Consider the following 22,211-nt stretch of genomic DNA (forward strand, 5'->3'; position numbering starts at 1 on the left):
TACTCCTTGTGGAAGGCAAAGCAAAAGAAACAAATGTTTATTGTGGCTTTAATGGCTACTTATTTTATTACAGTCAATTGCAAACTCCCCGGAGCGGTGTGGTGATGAACGCACATCTCTGCTAACGAGTAGCAATTAGGAAAAACAGGTAGCACCATCTACAAAGACAGAACCCCTCTTTTCAGTAAGATTAGATGACACTAGAGTCCATAGCGGTCCCCATAGCAGTGCATGGGAGTTGGGTCCCAGCATGGGGAGGATGCCCCAGCTCCAAAAACCCAGCGTGCCGCTGCCTGGGTGCAGCACCACCAGGAGTAAACCCCAGGAGGGAGCAGCAACCAAAGGCAGTGGCTGCTGGTCCCTGTGGGCCAAGACGGCTATTTGGAAATAAAATAAAACTAGATTAGAGACACTACATGTTTCCTCCAGAAACCTGAGTGAGCGGTCAGCAGGGCAGAGCACGTTTCAAATGCTGCTCCACAAGCACTGGCAATTAAAAACCTTGGTTGAGTGTGTAAAACAAAGCACTTTGTTCTTTCTACCTCATTTTAAATTGTTCCAACAGTTAATTGTGTTAAGATTTGGTTTCTTCACATAAACACATACTGTATGTAGGAATTAACTATACAGTAAACCTATATACCTGCTCGGAAGTGTTTGTGAACTCATAATTATTACAATAAAAGCTAAAAATTAATTGCTGGAGTAAACCAGCAGCACGGATATTGTTAGCGATCAAAGAGAGGAAACAAAGGAAAAAAGTGCAAATTAAAACCCAGCTAATCCAATTACTGGCTCATATTTTCTCAGCTAAAAATAAGTTAGATTTCTTCTCTTATGTCACTATGTATGAGGACCTCTGTAAGATGCAGCTGTAAGCATGCACATCCTGTAAAGATTTCCACAGTAACAACTGCTGACAAACTCTTACAACTCTGGTTATCTTAAAGCATCTCTTCATGCGATCTGTTGGCTGAAGCTGCTGAGTATTTTAGCATTGACTTCAGATTCACACAAGCACCCCTCAGCAGACGCCATCAACCACTCCAGCAGCTGACAGAAAAAGTCCTTCATCCCACAGGATTAGTGCCCGATCTCACCAGCTCCTTACAGGACCAGAGTCCTGCCTTGATAAATTCAGCCACAGCAAACTCTATGTATTTATTGTGCATGCATTACTAGAAGAATATTATATATGATCATGACCTTTTGAGATCAACTATTTATTACTTGGAAGAAGCAGTTGCTACTGCAACTCCATAAATATTGCTTCCCACCCAGGCAGGAGGTGCTGCCCGCAGCTCCCCACACTCTACAAGCGGCAGCCGCTGCAGGCAGCATGGCCAGCACGTCACTCCGCTTCCACACCAGCAGCCCTGCTCAGCACAAGGCTCATCTGGAGGAACCACCTTTACATTTCTTAGATGCAGCATCCATTTAAAATCTCTCCCTGTTCTGCCATAGAAAAATAATAGAAGATTGGAAGTGTCCTTACCGGAGTTACCCAAGTCTGTCTTTGTTTATTGCTCCCACTGCTCCTTGGAAAAGTCAGTCTTGGCCGTGTTGAGCAGCCCAGCCCAGCATGCAAAGCGCTGAAGTCATCCGCAGCCCAAGAGCCTCTGATGCCAGCTGCAGCACGATGGGCTCATTCAGCAAGAGCTGCTGACCTCCTCTGCATCCAATATCACTTCCCAGCTAGCATCTTTTTTTCATTATTTTATTTTTTCTGGAAATCAGAAGCATTTTTAAATCATGACACCCTGAATACCAAGCAACGATTTTGGGGGAAGCTTCTCAAGCAAAGTCTAGACGGAAGAGGAGAACTCTAACCCAGTCTGAAAGGATTATATTCTCACTAACCAGGCCAGCAATCATTCCTCTAAATGCATACAGATATATGGGTTCCCTAGAAAGAAGAATCACAGAATGACCGGAAGAAAAACCTCTGTTTTCTGGGGTACTAAGTATCGATTACTTTCATTTCACTTGTGGAAATGAAACACCCCTAAAAGGCAGCATCAGGTTTACTAAGTACAGATTTGATGAGCTAAGTGGAGCCTCATGTATCTGCATAGCTGAAGATGTGACTAATTTTTGGCAGAAGCACCAGAGATTTGTTATAAAAAACAAAGCACCTGCATTAGTTAATTAGCTCCTGGTACTGAAAGATCCTTCCCAGAAGGACTGCGTTCACAGTAAATTCCTTCCTGAGTCACAGCGATATATGTATCAGCAGACAATTCAATCATGACAGCAGAAACCCGATGTGCACAACTCTCAAATCTTTTCTGACATCAGCCTTCAGCAGTGAGACAGCCTTGGAAGCTGAGCTAGAAAAAGATGGATTACATTACAGAACATGGAAGATCTGCCACCCACCAATGGAAAATGATCTTTTTAAAACGAAGATGGAGGGACTTAATGAATTGATAACTGAATCTCATCACAGTACTGTTATAATGGGACATATCAAAGTTTGCCATCAGCTACACGTTACTGTCTGAGCCTTCTTCCTTTCTACTTTAATGGATAAAGTGATTTATTTTTTTCCCCCATTGATGATGTGGTGGGGGAACCTGATACTCCAAACGGGGAGCTCATCAGCGGGGGCTGGGGGTCCCCTGGGCCGGGTGCTCTTTCAGCAAATGCAATAATAGGAAGGCAGAATGAGGCTGGCAATGAGGGGCAAAAAATTAAAAACTTTGCCTGCAAAGAGATTGGAGACAATCCAAAAGGGCAAATACGAGCATTTCCTTCACAGGTTGCATTCATTGGCCATACATTTCCAAACACATAAAAGATGTCCTGCTCCTTCTGTCCTAAGAGGCCAAAATATGATATAAACCAGCAGGATTCAGTCAAAGAAATATCAAGTCACAACATCAGTTTCTCCGATGTGGAATAACCTAACAAGGAGTTTAATTTTGGCAAATCAACATTTAAAAGTTGCCCAGAATTGCAGTTTACAACAGGGTAAAGGATGAGGATGGTGAAACTGTAGGCACAGAACACAGGTTCTTGCTAAATAAACTCATTACATCTAACTTTGCACTACTTCTACTTAACAATATTCAGTTGCTGTTAATAACATGGTATATTGTGACAGAAGACACTCAGATCTGTGTCGTAAAAGACAACGGCAAACCGTAGCCTGAGATGTCCAAGGTGGCAGTCAGTGGCACTGCTGCCCCTAGGTCCAGCCCTCCTCCTGCCTGCGGGTCAGGGATGCCCGCTGTCCTGCTGCACACCCCATGGCCCCCAGAGGATGCAATGAGCTTCAAAGACACGTTTGCAGTCTCCCTGGAACTCACAGGTTTTTCCTCGCATTGGTTTTCTACTCTATGACCAACCCTACCCAGATGCTCAGAGTGAAAATTGGGAGGATATAGCCTTATAATTTATTTTTGGAGATTTTTAAGCTGGTATTCTTCATTTCCTTGCCTGATCTCCTGCCTTATAAAGTAGAATAAAATAAAATCTCTAAGGGCCTTCTTGGAGCTCCTGTTTCAATAGTGGAGCTACTGCTGGGAATAATTCCGACATTGTTTTGGGGGCTTTTGTTGGTTGATATGACACATTACCAGCTTGGGATTTGAGGCTGGGGATTTTTCCCCCCTCCCCCCCATCTCAAGAGGAGGTAAGGTATCTATTCTAAAAATAATCCTTATAGCCATAGTGGCAGGCATTTTCAAAAAGGAAGGTTCTGCAATTTTTACCAAGCACAGTCACTCTGATTTCACCTTGATGTCCCCCAAAAATGTGTCCTGCTCCTGAGCAGGAGAAACTAGACAGTGCAGAGCCAGGACCTGGTCCAGGAGGGTATTTTTGATTCAACAGAGAGAATTTAGTACCTATTCTTTTTAAACAGGAAAGATGGTGACAATATTCCTGTTTTTGTTTTGCTTCCCATTCAATGCTCCATTCTGCAAGGACTTCAGTGCATGTTTATCTCTGCAAATATCCTCAGAGATTGCAGTAGGACAAAAAAGCTGTTTGTTTATTGGGGCGGGGGAGGCACACACAGGGGTTGGGATGCAAATAATCTGCATATATATAACCTTTCTAAAATGAATTTGTTTTGTCTGAGATTTACGCTGCCATCCTTGGTAGCGGAATAACATTACAGTGTGCAAGTAGTCCAATAAATTCATTCACTTCTCCTGATGCCTGCTCGGCCACCTCCTTTTCCACTGCAAAATTACAGAGAAAGAAAACAAAAAAAAAAAACAAAAAAAAAAAACAAAAAAAAATGAATACACAGAGGTCTCAAAATTCACAGTGTTTTGAGCTCATACCAAAGTCAGCGTGCCTGTATGTGGGAAAGTTTCCACTGACTTCATTTCCAAGAGGTGTCTGAAAGTGCTCTGGGACAGACCCTCATCCTGCTGGCACGCACAGCTCCTGCCCCAACAAGGACGTTTCGGCTGATTGGCAAAGAAAAATGTCTTCTTTTTGTCACAGTGAATAATCCAGGTACTGAGAAAACTCAATTGCTCATGGTGTTAAGAAAACAGATGTTGCAGGACTTTAACAGTGGTTCAAAGACTCTTTACACTGATGCCCAAAGCTGTTAAAAGGGCACAGGCTTATTCCCTGCATGGACTCTTCCTTTTAACTCCATACCAGGCTTTCATAGCTTCAGTGGCTATTTATGAATCATGATGTTGTTAATCAGTATTTCTTATTCACTGAAAAATAGGATCAGCAAATTTAGCAAATTGTGAAAGTCATTTAAGACCATTGTCTTACATCTGAAAAGAGCCAGTTTTGATAGATGAACTTTCTGCCTTCCTGCTCACCCTCTCTCTGCTTAATCAACTGCTTCCCTCTCATGGAAAAAAAAAATCCTTTCATCATAGAGTCACAGAATGGTTTGGGTTGGAGGGGACCTTAAAGACCACCCAGTCCCACCCCGTGCCCTGGGCAGGGCCCCCTCCCCCCAGCCCAGGCTGCTCCCAGCCCCATCCAGCCTGGCCTTGAGCACTGCCAGGGATGGGGCACCCACAGCTGCTCTGGGCAGCCTGGGCCAGCGCCTCGCCGCCCTCACGGGGAACAATTTCTGCCTCACAGCTCATCTGCATCTCCCCTCTCTCAGCTTAAGGCCATTCCCCCTTGGCCTGTCACCACGTGCCCACGTACAAAGCCCCTCTCCAGCTTTCTCATCAGCCCTTTTAAGTTGCCCTTCAGCTTCACATTCCACACCAGCCCCTCCTTGTTGGTGACAACAAGGTCCAGCATAGCACCCCTCCTCATGGGCTCCTCTATCACTATCCTGCATCACATAGAAGGCAACACCCCCTCCTCATCTCCCCTGCTTGTCCTTCATAAAAACCCTCTACCCTTCCTTCCCAATGCTACTGTCATAAGAGCCATCCCACCACATCTCTGTGATGCCAGTCAAGGTCATAGCCCTGCAGGCCTGCACATGCCTCCAACTCCTCTTGTTTATTCCCCATGCTATGTGTGTTTGTATGGAGCATTTTGGTTGGGCCCCTGATGGAGCTGGCTTACCAGCTGGGGAGGCTGGACTACCTTTGTGCTGCTCTATAGGTGCTCTCCTGTTGACCTGTGACTCCTCTCCAGGTGCTGGGCATCTATTGCCGGCACTGGCATCAGCCTGGTAGGAGGGGGATGGACTGAGATTTCTTTCCCCTGGTAACTTCAGTGTAAAGCAGATCAGGCTGCCTTAGTCAGCTGCAGTGTCCCTCCTGATGTGATGGGTCTCTGCTCTTCATTCTGCAGAGGGCAGAAGTGGTTCTGCAAGGGCACCTCGGGCTCTGGGCGATGTCTCTTCCTCCCGCAGGTCCTTGCCGTTGTGAGCTTCCGTTCTTCTGCATTATTGGCCCCTCTCCTGGCTGTGTGTGCCGGTGGGGGATTTTTGGGTTGCTTGGCCACAGGCTGTGGGGTCCACTGCAGACTGCACTTGTCAGCAACTATTTAAATCCTTCCCAGCCTCCCAGAGGTTACACAGCCTCCTCACCACCTCCTGCAGCTCAGCCACTGGCTGCAGGAGGTTTCCACCTAGGCACACCTTCTTCAGGCAGGTCTGCTGCCTGTCCCTGCCCCAGGAGAAGGGTCCAGGTACGTCTTGCAGCCTCAGGTCTGCACTACAGCCTCCCCCTGCAGCAACTCCATCTGGGTGGAGGCATTAGCCACCGCAGACCCCCCAGCCAGAGCTGCAGCCTTGACTCTCGGACAAGTGCCCACCATTCTGCCTTAAGGGTCAGGTAGGATGAGTGCCCTTTACCTGTGTAGATGGTCACAGGATGCTACACAGTTGGGTTACGTGGACCTTAAGTCTCTCCACTCAGCCAGTGGAACGCATCTGCACTGGATGATCACCTTGGCAAGTGACTGTTGATGGGGGTTACACCACATTTAAATTAATCTCATTTATAAGCAAAACACTGTATTCTTTTCATCATGGCAAGACAACAACCCACTGTTTGGTTAGGCACTGTGCAAAGCCCAAATCCCTGACGAGAGACTGCTCACCCTAAGGATGGAACCCCAGGCCCCCCATGGCAGTGGCTTCCCTGATTTCTGGATTTCTCCCAAAGTGTTGTACATGAAACGTAGGCGTTGAAGGCTGCAGGGTGCTCAGACAGGGTTACTATTAATGGACTAGGGAAATACTGCAGCACGGAGCTCAGTGCCGCCTGCACTTAAAGTGCCTTATAGCCCAGCTACCTGATGCCAGTGTGGGCATCCTACAACCTTGGTGTGTGGAGCAAACAGGGAAAACTGACACTGGTGCTCCAGGTTAAGATGGGTTTATCTTTTCCCTTGCATCTTCTTTACGATTTTTGACATTAGACAAAGTGGGGTTTTCCTAGAAAAAAAATTTCATAACCACTTCTCTGCATAGCACTACAAAGGCCTCATAAGGTTATAATCTTCAAACATATTATTGCAAGCCTTTGATATTAAAATTAACTGCTGTAAGTAGTTAATTCCTGGGTGTTTAAGAATAAAGACCATCCCTGTGCAATGACAATTTGAGAACAGAATTGAGTTGATGTTCCTCAAGAGCTCAGGTTCAGGTGTGTCCCTGGGCTTTCTGCAACCTCTAAGGCTCAAAGAGCATTTCAGACTTATTTACCGGGGCAGAGAGAGGGGAGAGTTTGTACAAACTTTGATTGATTTGCATTTCTTCAATTATTTATTTCTTTTTTTGGAATTAGAGAAATACTAGTCCCTGGTAACTTGTTATAGAGCATTTGGGCATCTCATACCTCTGGATCTAAGAGATACGGATAGGAAGAGCCTGATCTGGATGGAGACGTGTGCTATCAACAGGTGCAGTAGGCTTTCCGGACTGGAAATCAGAAACTAGACATGCACCACTCCTGTTGAGCAGACACAAAGTAAATCAGTTTGGTTACCTACAACTTTGTGCTGCTCCTTGGTCACCATTAAATCCTAAGCTGTAAAATGAAGTTCATCCAATCGAATTTCTTGAACCCTTCTGAAGAAAATAGAGAGTGAACGTATCAGACCCTGTTGGTTTTGCCATGATGCTTATTACTTTACGCTGTCCCCACAAATCTCTCATAATACTTGGCACTTAAAAAATAGGTTAGGAACACTCAGTGATTAATCCTCCCAAAGACCCCAGGAGATCCATAAACAGATATTAGCCTCCCTGTCTACAGAAAGTGAGATGGAGATAGTGAGGATTAGACAATAAGCTGACCCTGTGGCCAAACCGATGCCCTGCTTTATTTGCTAATCCCTTATCATCTGTACTCTGCTAAGATCCAGGTTGATGACAATATTTTAAGCCTTATTTTCAAAGGCAAGGACAGAGCTGCAGAACAATTGCTATCACTGGAGCAGGCATTAACTTCTCCTCCCAACAGCAAAACCCAGCCTGATAAATGGCTGAAAGGCAGGGTGCAGCGCCAGGAGGGCAGTGGGGGCGACTGACTTCAGCAGCACGGTCCTGAGCCCAGTGCCGGGGTTGACTCAGGCATCTCCAGGCACCTCCACACTGCAGGGTTGACATAAACACATCTTAAAGCATTCTTGGGTGATATCAATCAAATGCAGTGACTAAACCTGCTCTACTTAAAAGCTGAGACACAGCACTTTTCATGTACCCTGTGACTATATCCACTCCTATTGCTGCCCACTCTGGAATGAAGTAGCATATGACAACATGTCATTTTTCCACTTTCTGAGCACCACCACACTGACATTTTTGGGGAAATGGCTGTATCCTGTACACCTCTGGGCACCCAGCAAAGCCCGCACTCAGTGCAGAGTGGGATGATCATGACCCATCTCCCCAGCGAGAGGCAGGAGCTGCTGAGCTGCCTGACGGCATCTCTTCCTGGGTAGAGCAGCTTTTGGCTCTTTTCTCCTGGCAAAATCTCCATCTGGGAAATGCTGGAGGCCCGTGTCTCTCGGCAAAGTCCGGGACGGTCTGCTTGCAGACTTGTCACCTGCCTCTGTCAGAGCCTTTCCCCTTGCACCCCGACTCTGCGCTGGCCCCAGTGGAAGATGGCTCTGCTTTCCCAGCTCCCACTGAGCCCTGAATTTGGCAAAAGGATCTAACGAGGAGTAGTCTGCACGCATCCACTATTTCCACGCGTGGGTTTTTGTTCTCCCTGTGAGACCACAGGTACACTCATTGCTGCTTCTGAAGACCTACCGTACAGGCCATTGTGAACCCGCTGCTGCTGAAGCAAGATCCCAGCTGCCGTTTCCTATGTCAAACACCCAAGCCTCCTTATAAATACATACATATTTACACAGTGCAAGCGCACAACCACACCAGTATCTCCCGAAACTGGCAAAATCTAATCTGCTCCCCAGTCATGACAAGCCAACTGCCGAGTTTCAGTCTACAGTGTTTTCTATACGGCCAACCGTATGCCTGTAATAATGGTGGTTTACAAGAGACACACCAAGAATTACTGAACCAAAGCTTTGTGCAAATGTAAATGCTGTGATATTATACACAAAGCGCATATTTTTCTTTCTTAGATTATAACGTTTGGCACAGCTGCACATAACATGCCATGTAAACTCCAGCGTACATTAAGTTCATTCGCATAGCAGTTTCTTCGGGATAATCCCCAGAAGATGAGATAAATTATATGATTCCCATGTGCAAGATCTAAACCAAATTCTTTTGATTAATCATAAGCCATTAATGGTAATGGTAATGAGTATGCCACTAAGCATACTATAAAATATGTAAAGCCTGGATGGCTCTCAATAGATCTTGGCAAGTGCCTCATTTAACCTTCACAGCTCATGAAAAACTGTTCGAACTTCTTCGTTTTAGACATGAAAACTATTGATTGTTTACAGCATTGCATGACCTTTTCTGACAAGTGGGAAAAATTATGAGATATTAGGTTGTAATTCAATCATGCAATATGCTCTAAATTATGTTGAGTTTCAAAATGCCGATGTTGTTTCTGCACATTTATTTTAGCTTTGAGTCTCATCTAAGTCTTTGGAGAAGAAATGTATGAAACTATTTCAAACTGCAGTTTCCCTTGAATGGCCCTGAGTGCAGATAAACTGTTAATATCTGTAAGGCATCAGATATGAAAGGTTAATCTTAACTATAACAAATAGTAAGTAATTTTAAAAACATCAACTAAATAAGACTTAACATTTATACATGAAACAGATTGTGTTGAACGAAGATCCTATTTTAAAAAACCTGTGCAAAGACATATCCAGACTCAAACCACTGGTGATGTCCAGCCACTATGATGTCTAGCTAACATAAAGTCTTCTTCGTCTAACAGCACCTGTAACAGTCTGCTTTGATCCGTTATCCTGAACCTGAGCCTCAAACTACATCTTTCCTTCACTGCTGATCAGACAGCACACAGGGCTTCAGGAGTTAAAAGTATAATGTGCCAGCAATTTTTTCTCTCCTATGGGATCTCATTTATCTTCCATCTGATCATATTTTCACTGTTTATTTCACTTCAAAGTCTTCTACCCTTTCATCATCAGAACTACGCCTCCAATGACAGGGAATTATCATATCTTATTATAGACCTGTAATTACGAGTGATAAGTGACCACTGAAATGGATCTTTGGGAGCACAATGTTAAAGAAACATCCAGAAACTGGATTGTGTCAGAAAAATGTTTTGTTATATGCTCTTTCAGTGGTGGATGACTCTGCAGTTCCTATACATGACAGAGATGCTGCTGATGGTTATCTATGATTTTTCTGAAAGACAGACCATTTCCCCTATATAAGTAGAATACTTTTACTAGAAGTGTGTGACACCTCTGCCAACGCTAGCAGATGTAAGAGAGAAAAGCCACATGAAAAGGTCCTGCATCCCCTGGTTGCTTTGGTCTCATACAGGTCAGTAAATTTTGCAGAACTCCAGCTCACCCCAGCCTCCCCCAGCAGGCATCCCACCAGAGATCACTTCCCATATATAAATTCACGTTTCATATATTTTGCAGACTGCTCAGCCCATTTATGACTTAAGCATTTGTAGCTAAAAAGATTTAAAAATTTACAACATGTAAAAAGTTTGTAATATGGCCATTTCAGTGAAGGGAACCCATCTTACCTTGAAGGTCTGCAGGAAGGAGGCATGTTTGTCAGACCTTTTGCTCTCCATCTGGGACTTTTTCTAAACCAATACCTATTGATTCAAACTTTGTCTTTCCATAAGTGACTCTAACGCTCAAACTGAAACAGCAATTATAAAATACAGTGGAACATAAATACTAGTAAAAGTTGGGACCTGAGGCATTCAAGTGACTCAGCAGAGCAGCAGTCTTCCACAAGCAGTGATGAGCAGCGTGCATTTTCTTGGCTGTTTTGAATTAGCAATGTTCTCATCCATATACAGGGCTGTTCATGTGGTAGCTCTGCAGTATATACCTAAGAACAGGACTGGAACCGTCTTTCTGTGAGGGACAGTAAAGCTTTTGGCCTGCTGTAAAACAATGATGGCTTTGGTCTGTAAAAAAACCTGAATATAGACAGGTTCTTTAGAGCTGATAGTTTAGCAGTAACTGTCCCTGTCATTCTTACCCATTTCAGGCACTGAGATTCCTGAACATCCTGCTGCATAATTCGGGGCTGATTTATAGAAAGAAGGACAAAACATTACCAGTCTCAGCAGAAACATACTTCCACTTGAACTGGAAAGTTCAAATTTGCTGGAAGGAGGTCATTCGAGTTTGTATTACTGTGCTCCTTGCCCTCAGATTCAGCCTGCTCTTTCAAGAGGGCAGGTCTTTGAGGGATATCACTGTGTAAAATATTGAAGAGACCTCAAGCCACTGTGAGGAGCACAGACTTAATAGGAAGAACCAGCCATGCCTCTGCATTGCTCAAACCACTGTACCAGGTCCTCTGAGGAACTAGAACGAGCATAGTTTTTAAAAAGGAGCTATGTAAGTTAATTTTACCTAAAAAACAACAACCGGGCACAAGTTTCAAGGTAAGTTCTGTATAGAGAGATTTCTGACAAGGACTACAAGGACTATTGGGTAAGTCACAGAGTTACTGGTGAGCTAATTTAGGGATGTCTTACCTTCAGAAACTTCATGCTGAGAAAGGAAGCAGCTAAACCACATGACTAATCACTTTTTTTTTTTTTTTCTCCTGAAAACTTGGGCAAAAGACTTGGAAATGTGTATCAACAAAGCAGCCCAAAAGGTCGTGGGACAGATTGGTGATTGATTTCACATGATTTAACTGTTTCCTTATAAAGACAAGGCAATCATTTGGAAAGGCACCAGCCTTGCATAGCTTTGGTCCATGGCATAAGAGGATGTTATCAGGATGCTGCCTAAAGTAGATTACAGTCCAGTACTGGGAAAGCGTTAGAGCTGGTGCAGGAAGTGTTTCACCCAGGACCGCCAATTAAGGCACAGGGTAATTGGCTCTACAATGGCAGCAAGTTCCCTTTGCTTTCTTCATCTGCTCTGAACACAAAAGCGCATAAAATATTCCAGTACAATTTGAGGCAACACATCTTGTTGAATTTCAGACAAGTGAGTTCAGTTTCAGTGAAAACACAAATAATACAACTCACTAAGCTGAAATACTTGTGGGAGGGGTAGGCAGAGGGATCATTTACAGCTGCCTAGGGTAATTACTCCATAGGTATTCAATTCTGGTGTTTCTAAAGACATATACATCTGTCAGCTTCTCCTGAAGGCAAAAAGAAAATAAAAATGCTGAGGCAGAGACATCCCTAAGATAATAAAAAATAAGTTTATAGGCAGAAGTTATCATTTCTGCATCATATTTTGATTTTCAGCAACCCAAGTCTAAATATACGCTCAGAAGCACCAAGAAGGGATGCAATGCAACATTGCCTGTGTAAAACTCTTAGATCTACTCAAACCATTTTATTTTATTTTTTTCTGCAGTGGGGGAGGGTATGCTTACATCTGATTGCTTTAAAACAAAGAAATCAAACCCTTGAACTATCGATCCACCGATCTACTGTCATGTTAAAGGTCATCATATTTACCACCAGGGATGCACAACCAAGCAATCAATTTCCTAATTAACAAAAGGTGCATTGTATTTCTGCCACCAGATTCAGGTAGTTTAAGAAGCTAATCACAGCTCAATTAAAAGTTACTGCTCTCAATTGGAAGCAATTGGGTGAATGTATCTAACCCATTTAAAAATAAAGGCAAGCCATACCATTTGAACAACCCCTAAAAAGCAGTGATGGGTGTGTAAACCCATAAACAGCATATGGGACCATCAGAAAGACACTGCCCATGATTAATAACATCTTTGAAGGCTACAAGTGGGGTTTCCTGTGCAATCTGAGTCATTTAACTGTAAAAGATGGGTAATAGGTAGACACAGACTGCAGAGGACACCAGGACTGTGAAGAGACTAAATCATCAGTACTTTGAGTCAGACTGGACCTGATTGCCTCTGAACTTCAAGCCAGGCCCACTCCAGCCTGGCCATCTCCAACTCTTATATTAAAACCGTGGATGTGAATTAATAAAGAGCAGAAATCAGGGAGACAGAGGCACAAGAAAGGAAACAGAGAATCAATATTATTCCTACTAAAGGCAAAAGGTACTTTTGTAATTTTGTAATTAGTGCTTGGCACTAAATGTGAAAAAATTAGAGGAAATGAAATAAGACAGTTGGAAAAGACAGAAAAGATCTGAGAAAACAAGAAATTATGTGAAAAAACAGAAATGGGAAAGAAAAGCAGCAAGTCCTTGCTCACCCTGGCAACTTGGGTCTGGCTTTGCCTTTGGAAGACATAAGAGGTACAGGAGAATTTTATTTTCTAACAAGAACTTACATTGCCAGATCCCAATTCTGCCATGTGGTCCATACTGGTATTTCAGAGTGGGAGTACAACGCCTTTGGGCTTTGGTTGAGGGATACAACCTCACCTTCTGCTTTTCATGCTGCCAGTAAACCATAAAAAAAAAAATAATTTCTGTCAGTGCAGTTGATATTTTCACCTCTGTACGGCAGTCCCCTTTATTGTTCCACATTCATCCCACAGCAAGCACTGAAGAAAACTCCTGGAAACATGAACAGAAATGAGGAGAAGAGACCTCTTTCAAGTCTGTGTTCTGCAGCAGCTGATGGGACGCTGTCTCATGGAACCACCAAAAATGAAGACTTTCACAGCATGAGGGAAAAACAAGCTCGGAGGATGATGCAGTTGACAGGCCAGCTCCCAGCTACTTATTCCCCTGTGACTCTCCTTCCACTGGTTATTATCTGCAGCCAGTGGCTTTTGTGCCAGCTCTGAACCAAAACCAGTGATGGGGGAGCCTGAGGATCAGAGCAAGGCACAGCCAAAACAGCAGAGATTGGTTCCCCACCAGCATTTGCCAAGGAGGGGGCTCTGGGCAAAGCCAGAACAACAAGGGGCAAAGCACAAACTGGACTGGAGCATAAAAATGCACATGACAACAAAAATTCCTTCCTTTATTTAAAAACATTAACTTCAACGCCATCCACTGACAAACATGGAACTAACACTCACTCCATGTGCCTTGCTTTACAGACTCACTGTTTTCTTAAATATACCTACTGCACTTACATCGTCCTGCAAACAGACAGGTCTTACAGAAATGCTCGAAAGTGAAAGGTATTTTACCATACTAAATAGATATTTTCTGCTGACAGTGACATCTAATTTGTATGAGTGAAACACAAAAGTAACAGCCCTATCTGAATTTCTTGCAGGCAAAAAGTTTGATGGATACTTTTGACATAAATGGCTTCAATATTTTTAAAACATTACAGAATACAAGGGCAAGTATTTGAAGCTTAGAATGCATTGTATGGTAAATTCAGAAATAGTTGGAAAAAAAGAAAAATCATTACAAATTACTGTCTACCTAGGGGTATTTTTTCTAAGGCTTAAAAACAAAACCAAAAGTTGTTATAAAAGCTATAAAAGTTTTAATAGCATCTAATAATATATAATTTAAAATAAAATGGCAAAAATAGTTTTAAATATTCTGTGCTTTGATTCTTATATTGGAAATGAAAAAATATTCATCTATTACTTTCTGCTAGGTAGAAAAATGATAGCAGTGTGATGCATTGCACAAGTCCCGCTGAGGATTACTACCCTGGGTTTGGAGCAACTGGAATATTTGCCAAGCCCATGGCAACCTGCACTACCTTTTGTTATGCAGAGGTATCGATCTGCATTTATCCAACGGTGGGCCAGGAAGAATGATTTCAGTGTCCAAAGGTACCTATTTTAGCTGTCTCTCAAATTCAGTATCGATAAATTGCAGCTGTTGACCTTGGCAACTTGGGAAATTCAGGCGCTAACCACCGCTTCCTCACGCTGGGAAGGTTCTGGTGACTGTGACCTGCAGGCACAGTGAGAGACCACAAAACAAAAGTTGCATGCTGCAGAGCAGGTATGCTGCTGCTTTGGTCATTTCTTTTCATGATAACTGCTAAACACCTCCTAAATAACATAGAATATAGAGCAGTTTAGTTTTAGCCAAAAGACTGAAATGACCAATTCTCTAGAAAAGGAAACATAATCCTGGCAGATAAAAAAATCTTAAAGATTTTTTCCCCCACACAGAAGAGACTATCTATGTTCCCCAAATCATTCCTCCATACCTTAACTGAAACATCCTTTTCAAAGAGAAAACAATTCAAAGCGGGGAACAGCTGCAGATAACTAACTTTAAAAAAGCTGAAGACAGACATCCAGTATATGTCAAGAAAATGGAAAGTAATGAATTTCTAACAGGCTTCTGAAAAAAACACTTTAACACACTTTTTATATAATAAGTATTATGGTGATAATACACACATATATATCTATTTAGGTATATATAAATAAAGCTTATGAAGTCTTTTCCATATGAGTAGTTTGCATAACGTTTGATGAATTTTACAGATTGTACAAGCTGCATATCGAGATCATCTTCCTCAGTACATCTTTTACAGTTTTTCCTACTGTAAAATGGAGCATTTCATAGCACAGAAGAAAACCGGTCCCTCTTTCCCAAGATAAAATTTCTGTTATGCATCTCATCGCCATGGAAGACTGAGGTAAGTGCAATGACACCATTGGGAACTTCTGACAAGGCTCCCTGCCTTTGGAGAAAGTGCCTTTGCACCTCCAGAGCCTGTGAACGGTTTGCTCCTCACAGCTTGGTCTCAGTTACTAAAAACGTGCTTTCAGGAGTGTTTTCTCTTCTAAGCTCATTTTTTGAAGATTAAATACTCATGGCTCAATGCCCTAAGCTATGGCTTAGACTTGACTTAAGGAGTAGCTTTATGGTGCAGCTGAGCCAGTCCAACCACAGGCCATGGGCACTGGCGCTTGCCTCATCCCACTGACACCTGCTTCAGAAAAAATTGCCCTCCAAAACCAGCAGGCATGTTTTTGCCAGTTTAGCTCCTTGAATTAGATTCTTGGGTCATCAGACGAATTGTGGCATTGTTGCAAGGCAAGAAACGGATGGTGCAGTTGTCAACAGAGGAGGACTCTCCCATTTGGGTACAACTAAGATCTGGAGACCCTTAAATACACCAAGAAATTGAACTCTTGCAAGTCTTCCTTCCAAAGAAAACCAACTCTCAAAAAAAGAAACCAATGCTCTTCTTGCTCCCATTTCCACAATGCTCCTGACATAACTTGCTGCTAAGTGACTAAAGACATCAGCTACTCCACTGGCAGAGCAGAATAAATCTCAAGGTAGGGAATTAAATAGGATTGCCTAGTCTTAGTGTCAGAGAAGCTTTGTCATTACAAGGATTTCCAGCTCAGTTCTGTGACAACGGACTCTCTGAACCTTTTCACTAAGAAATCATAATGCAAATTTTATACCTGGCATGAGTCTACAGTTGTGAGAAAGTATACTTTTCCAGACAACTATAGTGACATCTTAGGCAACAGAAAATAAAAACCCTACAAATAAATAACATCCTTTCATAGCTGCAGTGCAACCCCACAGTGTAGGATTAGTGCATCTTTATTTAGGGTCTATTCCAAAATATTCTGAAGCCAACAGGAATTTTGCATTAACTTTAGAAGGCTCTATCTAGCTTTCTGAAACAAAGCAAGAAAATGCAAATCGAATAAATATTTAGAATTTAAATGTACTTAAGTGAAATGCAGAAAGCAAACTCAGAGCCTCGGTCTCCCAGGTCCCCCTGCACAGCATTTATTTTAACTTCTAATGTTGTGTCATTATGTTTAATGAACAGGAATCATACTTAGCACAGATACTACAGCAAAGATTCACCAACAGAACTACTTGGGAAGGAGAAAATCATTCAGCTTATATTGTTTTAATATTGCATTAGCATTCCTAACAGAATCTCCCTCGTGTGGAAAATAAAAATAGCCTCAATTCAACACAAATCATGCACAAAAATGTTCCCCAAAGCAGTTTCAGCTGAGATTTAGAATTTCTCTGACTCTAGACCCTTGATATTCAGCAATCTTTGCTTTGAAAATACAACCATACCTACTTTTTAAAATCTAGTTTATTATGACAGACTTTGATGGCACCAAATTCTTTGGGTTTACACCTGAACAAGCCAGCAAAATTATACACCTAAATGGCGTTTTGAGTAACTGTGCTTAACCTTACTAAGGAGATCAAAGCAATATCCAGGGTCACACGCTTCACCCTCATTAGGAAAATGATTTCACAGGGCTGTTGTTTGGTCATTATTGCAAAGCAGGGCTCGGGAGGAAAGGGAAGAGAGTCTTCCAGGGGGAACACTTGCACAGAGCAGCCAAGGCACCAACTTTGCTTTGAAGACGGCTCAACAGAGCAACCTTTAGTGAACGGTGACAGTTCTGCTTTACAAGAAACCCATCTCAGCACCCTCACAGGCAGCAGCTCTGCCAGAGCCCGCAAATAAAACTGGTTCAATAACCAGAAGACAAAAGTGAATGTTAATTACTAATTAGTAGAGCTTCAGGCAATTATGTAACTATCAATGGAAAGCTCAGACAGACACATGACAAAATCAGGCAGAGAGGGAGACAGAATGGCAGGATGCGGGGCCAAACGTGACAAAAATATTGTTTCAGTCTCCAAGGAAATTACACCTTTCATGTCCATTTACATTTGATGTAACAGGAAAGTACAATAAAGAAGAATAATGATTCAGTCCCACTAAAGGAACTCAATGTGACGTGCCTTCTGCTTCTAGGCATCCGTTCCACAATTATTTTAAATCTCTGGCGTCTGTGTGGCACAGATGAAGTATGTGAACATCAAAAATTAATGTGTTGAAACCCATGAACCTATCTGCTTTCTTTCAATTCACTTCTGCACTTCAAACCTTGGTCGAAGCGTAGGCTTTGCAGCCCATCCACCTAAGCTCCAGACCCTGCTTCTCCTGGCAATCCCCAGTTGGATTCACCCTGCCTCTTCCCCACAGCATTAGTTCAGAATTGGTCACAGCTGGCCCGAGCCTATTGCTAGGACTTTTCTATGTAAATCCTGCAGGAATCTGGCTTGTTCTTTCCAGCAACTCCTATGTCAGCCTATGGCATAAATGAAGCCAAGCAAGAACATCTCATGAAGAGAAGAGCTCTCGTCGATGTCCGTTGTACCACCCTCGCAACACAGCAATGCCTGTGAGGTTACCCAAGGGCAGATTCCTGCCCAGGCTGTGCATGGGTGAAAGCATTTACTTGAAGCATCAATAAAATTATGCACCTTCTTGATGTGCAAAGATATTTTATGTGTTATCCTAAATATTTTAAGCACCCTACGTATTTTAAAGGTAATCACATCAAAAAGTTGCGATAAATTACTGCAAACTTAAATTTTTTTCTGCACCAAGAAGTTTGTAAATCCTATGCTCAGTGTGAATCAGATTTTCAAGGACATTTAAGGACAGTTTGAAGGCACAGTCCATACATGTGCATGTCTCGATGGGTGCATCCATTAGTGGTTTACAAAAACAGACGTTAGAACTTGCCCATCCAAAATGGATTAGCACATAACTTTTGCATACAAACCAGGCTTCATGTGCATTTTTTGTGTTTACCCATAAATTCCAGGGGAAAAAAGGGTGAAATGAAAGTGTTCCCCAATTATCAGCAGATTTGTATGCTGTATGAAGTACAAAACAATCTTTGTGACTGATGTCCAAACCCAGTATCTTTGAAACACAACATTTAGGGTAGAGCACAGCACTGGAAAATTAATGCCAGATTTCTTGATGCTGGAGGGGTGGTTTTTTTCCAGGTAAAACACTTTATGAAAGATCAGTTTAAAATTTCTTCATGTTTTTTCTCTTGGCATTCAACACCTAAAAAATATTACTAACCTAACTTTTGAAGTATTCACAGCTGCAGAGTGGAAGTAAGTGTGTTATCAGAGGTACTGCCTTTTAAACACCAGTCCCTGTGCTACCTTCCTGGCACACCTGCATTACCCTGTTACTGATAACAAGATATTGGGAAATACCTTTGCTCGGGGGGGGGGGGGGGGGGGGGGGGGGGGGGAAGGAGAAAAAAAAAAAAACAAAAAAGAAAAAAAGAAAAAAAGGATCTTTTTCCACTGCCTTTTAGGTGGGAGTCAGGCATAGGAAGAGTGCTAGAAGCCTCAAAACCTTGTTAATGTTGCTAACAAGGATCCAGCCATTATGAACAAGGACTGTTATTTTGGTGCCAACAGGCATTGAGGAGGATGTCTTCTGTGATTGTTTTCTGTTACCCTGCTGTTTTCCTAATAAAAAGGCAAATTAGGGAAGCAGGAATTTTGATTCCTCTTTTTGCCCAAGACAGCTTATTTTCCAGTTTGTCCAAGCTGTCACCATCTTCAGGATGTAAGTCTGTTTTCCAAGTCTCCTCTGAAAGCTCTGACAGGCAAGCTTGAGCAGTTTTTCCAGAACACTTGTCTTGGAAAATGGTACTTCTTAAACTATCACTAAAGGGTGTGTGTGTGTGTGTGTGTGAATGCATCTGGAGCCTCAAAATCTGGAAATCACATAAGGAACACCAAAGATCAAGTGTCTAGGCATTAGAAAATTGAAATCTGGGAAACAATGTATAATTTCAATAACAATGGCAGATTAAATATACATATATATAAAAAACAGACATTGCACACTACCTAAAAAGTATCATGTCAATTATTTAAAAGGATTAACTTTATATTCAAGATTTTTTTGACCACTGAGACAATGTTGGACATCATAAATCTCATCTTTCAACAATTTCTACACTATCCATCTGTGCCTGCAATAATCTGCACCCACAGGGGTTTTGTGTTTCATCTTTGTTTTGGCATTAAATGAAGAGAAAGCTATTACTGCTTCAATTACACCAATGTCATGAATATTAGCACAAAATAACTGTGCAATTAAGAACTTTATAAATCAAAAATTGTTTGAGAAATACAGTTTGGGGTTGTGACTTCTGTAACCTGATGAATTTAACAGATCTGTGGAAGAGTTTTAAATAAGTACACTGAAATTTTCATGGGACCAACTGTTCCCTGGTACTTTATTCCCGTAAGAGTTTAAAATAGGCACGGCAGTATGTGAACCTGCAGGCTTAACCCACATGCAAATAGATATATCATTTAGAATCGCTGGCATGGAAAATTAGTATTTACATTTTTTTTGTGTGTGAATAGATGAAATATTTGTAAGTATTTTGGAGAAACTTGTCTTTTCTGTAACTCTGTTCATTTTCTTCAGATTCACCAAAAGAAAATGAGAAAAACTCCTTTCCTCCAAATTTCAGCTCAGCTATATTGTATTATATTACATACACAATATTTAGTTGACATACAGTTCTGTGTATAACAGAATAGAGTTTAACCACTAACAACATTGTGTACGTGTACTTATATTGTCTATCCTCAAAATAGAAGTTACTCCAATATGATGTCACCAATGTGGCAAAGTCAAGCCCTGAAAGTCAGGAATTGCTTCAGCCTCAATCCAACCTTATGCATTTACAATATAAAGGTTTAACACATATATGCTTTATAATTTATACCATGTTTTATATACATGGTCAGAAAATGATGGTGTAATGAGAGCAAGGGGATTCTAAACCTGTTCAGTCATCACTGATGCCTCTCAATGTTCCTTCCCTCCCAAAGAATCTACACCTGAGTACACACACCTGGGGCACTGACCATCATCTCTGTAAACAAATTTAACCACAGAAAGTTTATCACAGCCCCGCCCTGCCCTGCCCTGCCCTGCCCTTCCCTATTTAAAACAAAGTAGTTTGTTTCCTGGATTATGAAAACCTAGATCATCAGTGTCTCCAGTTGAATTAAACAACCAATATAAACTGCTGGTAACCTGACATACTTCTGCCAGCTAGGCTAGCTTATGAGTTAGTTTGAGTTAAATACGACTGCAACAAGTGGTGACATTGCTAAACTTGCATGGATTTCTAGGAAAGCAGAAAGAGACAAGGAATTCACACAATTAAATGGACCTTTTGAAAAACAAGCAATAAAATTTAAGACTCAGTTCTGTAGCCTATGAATATAGATGCTCCTTTTGTTGACATGTTGAATATACGGTAGAAGTTAAAACCAATATTGTTTCCATAGGCGCAACGTATCATTGAACAAAATGCTTCTACAGGAAGACTGCATCGTAAAACTTACAGATTTGGATCAAAGCATAAATGCAAAGAATCTTAAATATCAACTTCTTTTCCCTGCCTTTTTACAACATGTGCTTAGGTTTTGTTATTCCAAAGCCAACCTCATTTGGCTCAAATGCAGGAGCTGAGACATACTAAAAAGTTATTGTAGAGTTGAATCAAAATATTTTTTAAGTTCCCTATTTCACGGCACTTTTACAATACTCTTCTGAGTGCTGTGCAGGCACAGGTTGAGATACATCAGGGAGAACATTTTTAAAGAGACGGTCTGTTCTACTAAGGGCCTTCCTCAAAGCCAGCAAAGGCAATGCAGAAGGTCCCCTCTCATTTCACAGAGGAGGTGACAGTGCTGCAGTAAGGCACCAGTGGACTCACCCCTTCTCCTCTGGCCTGAACATCTGTCTGTCACAAGTCCTTCATTCATTGCTATTAATTGGAATTAAAATTCTGTACTGCCAGCAAGACCAACACTCATTGCTTGACAAGGACCCTTCTTTTACACATTACTGAGTGTGCCTCCAGCTCTGTTAACTGCAATTCAGAAGCTGCAAACATTGCAAGAGGTCAAGAGATCAGGTTGCATCATCAGATGGCATTTTATCCCTGCTCAGCTGCTGCACCCCCTCCTCTGCCCAGAACCAAGCACAGGCAGCTCACTGCAGCACAAAACAGAGAGGGCAGCTCTCCCGCCAGCTCCAGGAGGGAATTTGAGAGAGAGAAGGGAAGCACAATTTTACTAGGCAGTACTTGGGTTAGTCATACTCTCAGGCAGATCTGAGTACAATAATGGAGACTTTCGATCTGCCAAGCTTTACTCCTGATGTACTACATGCTGTTTTTACAGAGGGAAGGAGCAGACCACTATGCAATAACCACAGAAAGTAATAAACCAGGGGAAGTGGCAACATAGATGAGGAAAGACATAGTCCTACTTACAGAGGCAACAATTACTGTGGCCAAACGCCCAACTCTTGCTGTGAGACCCAAGTGTGAAGGATTTAAGACACCTTTGTCCCTTTGCCCTCTAGCAGGAGTCAGTCGGTACAGTTAGTGCATTTCGGAGTAGGAGAGTGCAAAGCTAACATACCAAACAATACAGAAAAAATGGGCTGAAGCACC

At 42.2% G+C, this 22,211-nt stretch overlaps 1 long non-coding RNA gene across 3 annotated transcripts in view; it reads right to left on the reverse strand.

The window, feature by feature from the left end:
- Nucleotides 1-1,500: 1,500 nt before the first annotated feature.
- LOC119153819 overlaps nucleotides 1,501-22,211 on the reverse strand; it is a 35,103-nt gene continuing 14,392 nt past the window's right edge. For all 3 annotated transcript variants that reach the window (XR_005106231.1, XR_005106232.1, XR_005106230.1), the window contains 3 exons: nucleotides 14,639-14,835; nucleotides 13,293-13,401; nucleotides 1,501-1,726 (listed from right to left, as the gene is read on the reverse strand). This is a non-coding gene — a long non-coding RNA (uncharacterized LOC119153819). The remainder of the gene's footprint in view (nucleotides 1,727-13,292; nucleotides 13,402-14,638; nucleotides 14,836-22,211) is intronic.

This window comes from Falco rusticolus, chromosome 9 (assembly GCF_015220075.1).
Source record: "Falco rusticolus isolate bFalRus1 chromosome 9, bFalRus1.pri, whole genome shotgun sequence".
NCBI lineage: Eukaryota > Metazoa > Chordata > Aves > Falconiformes > Falconidae > Falco > Falco rusticolus.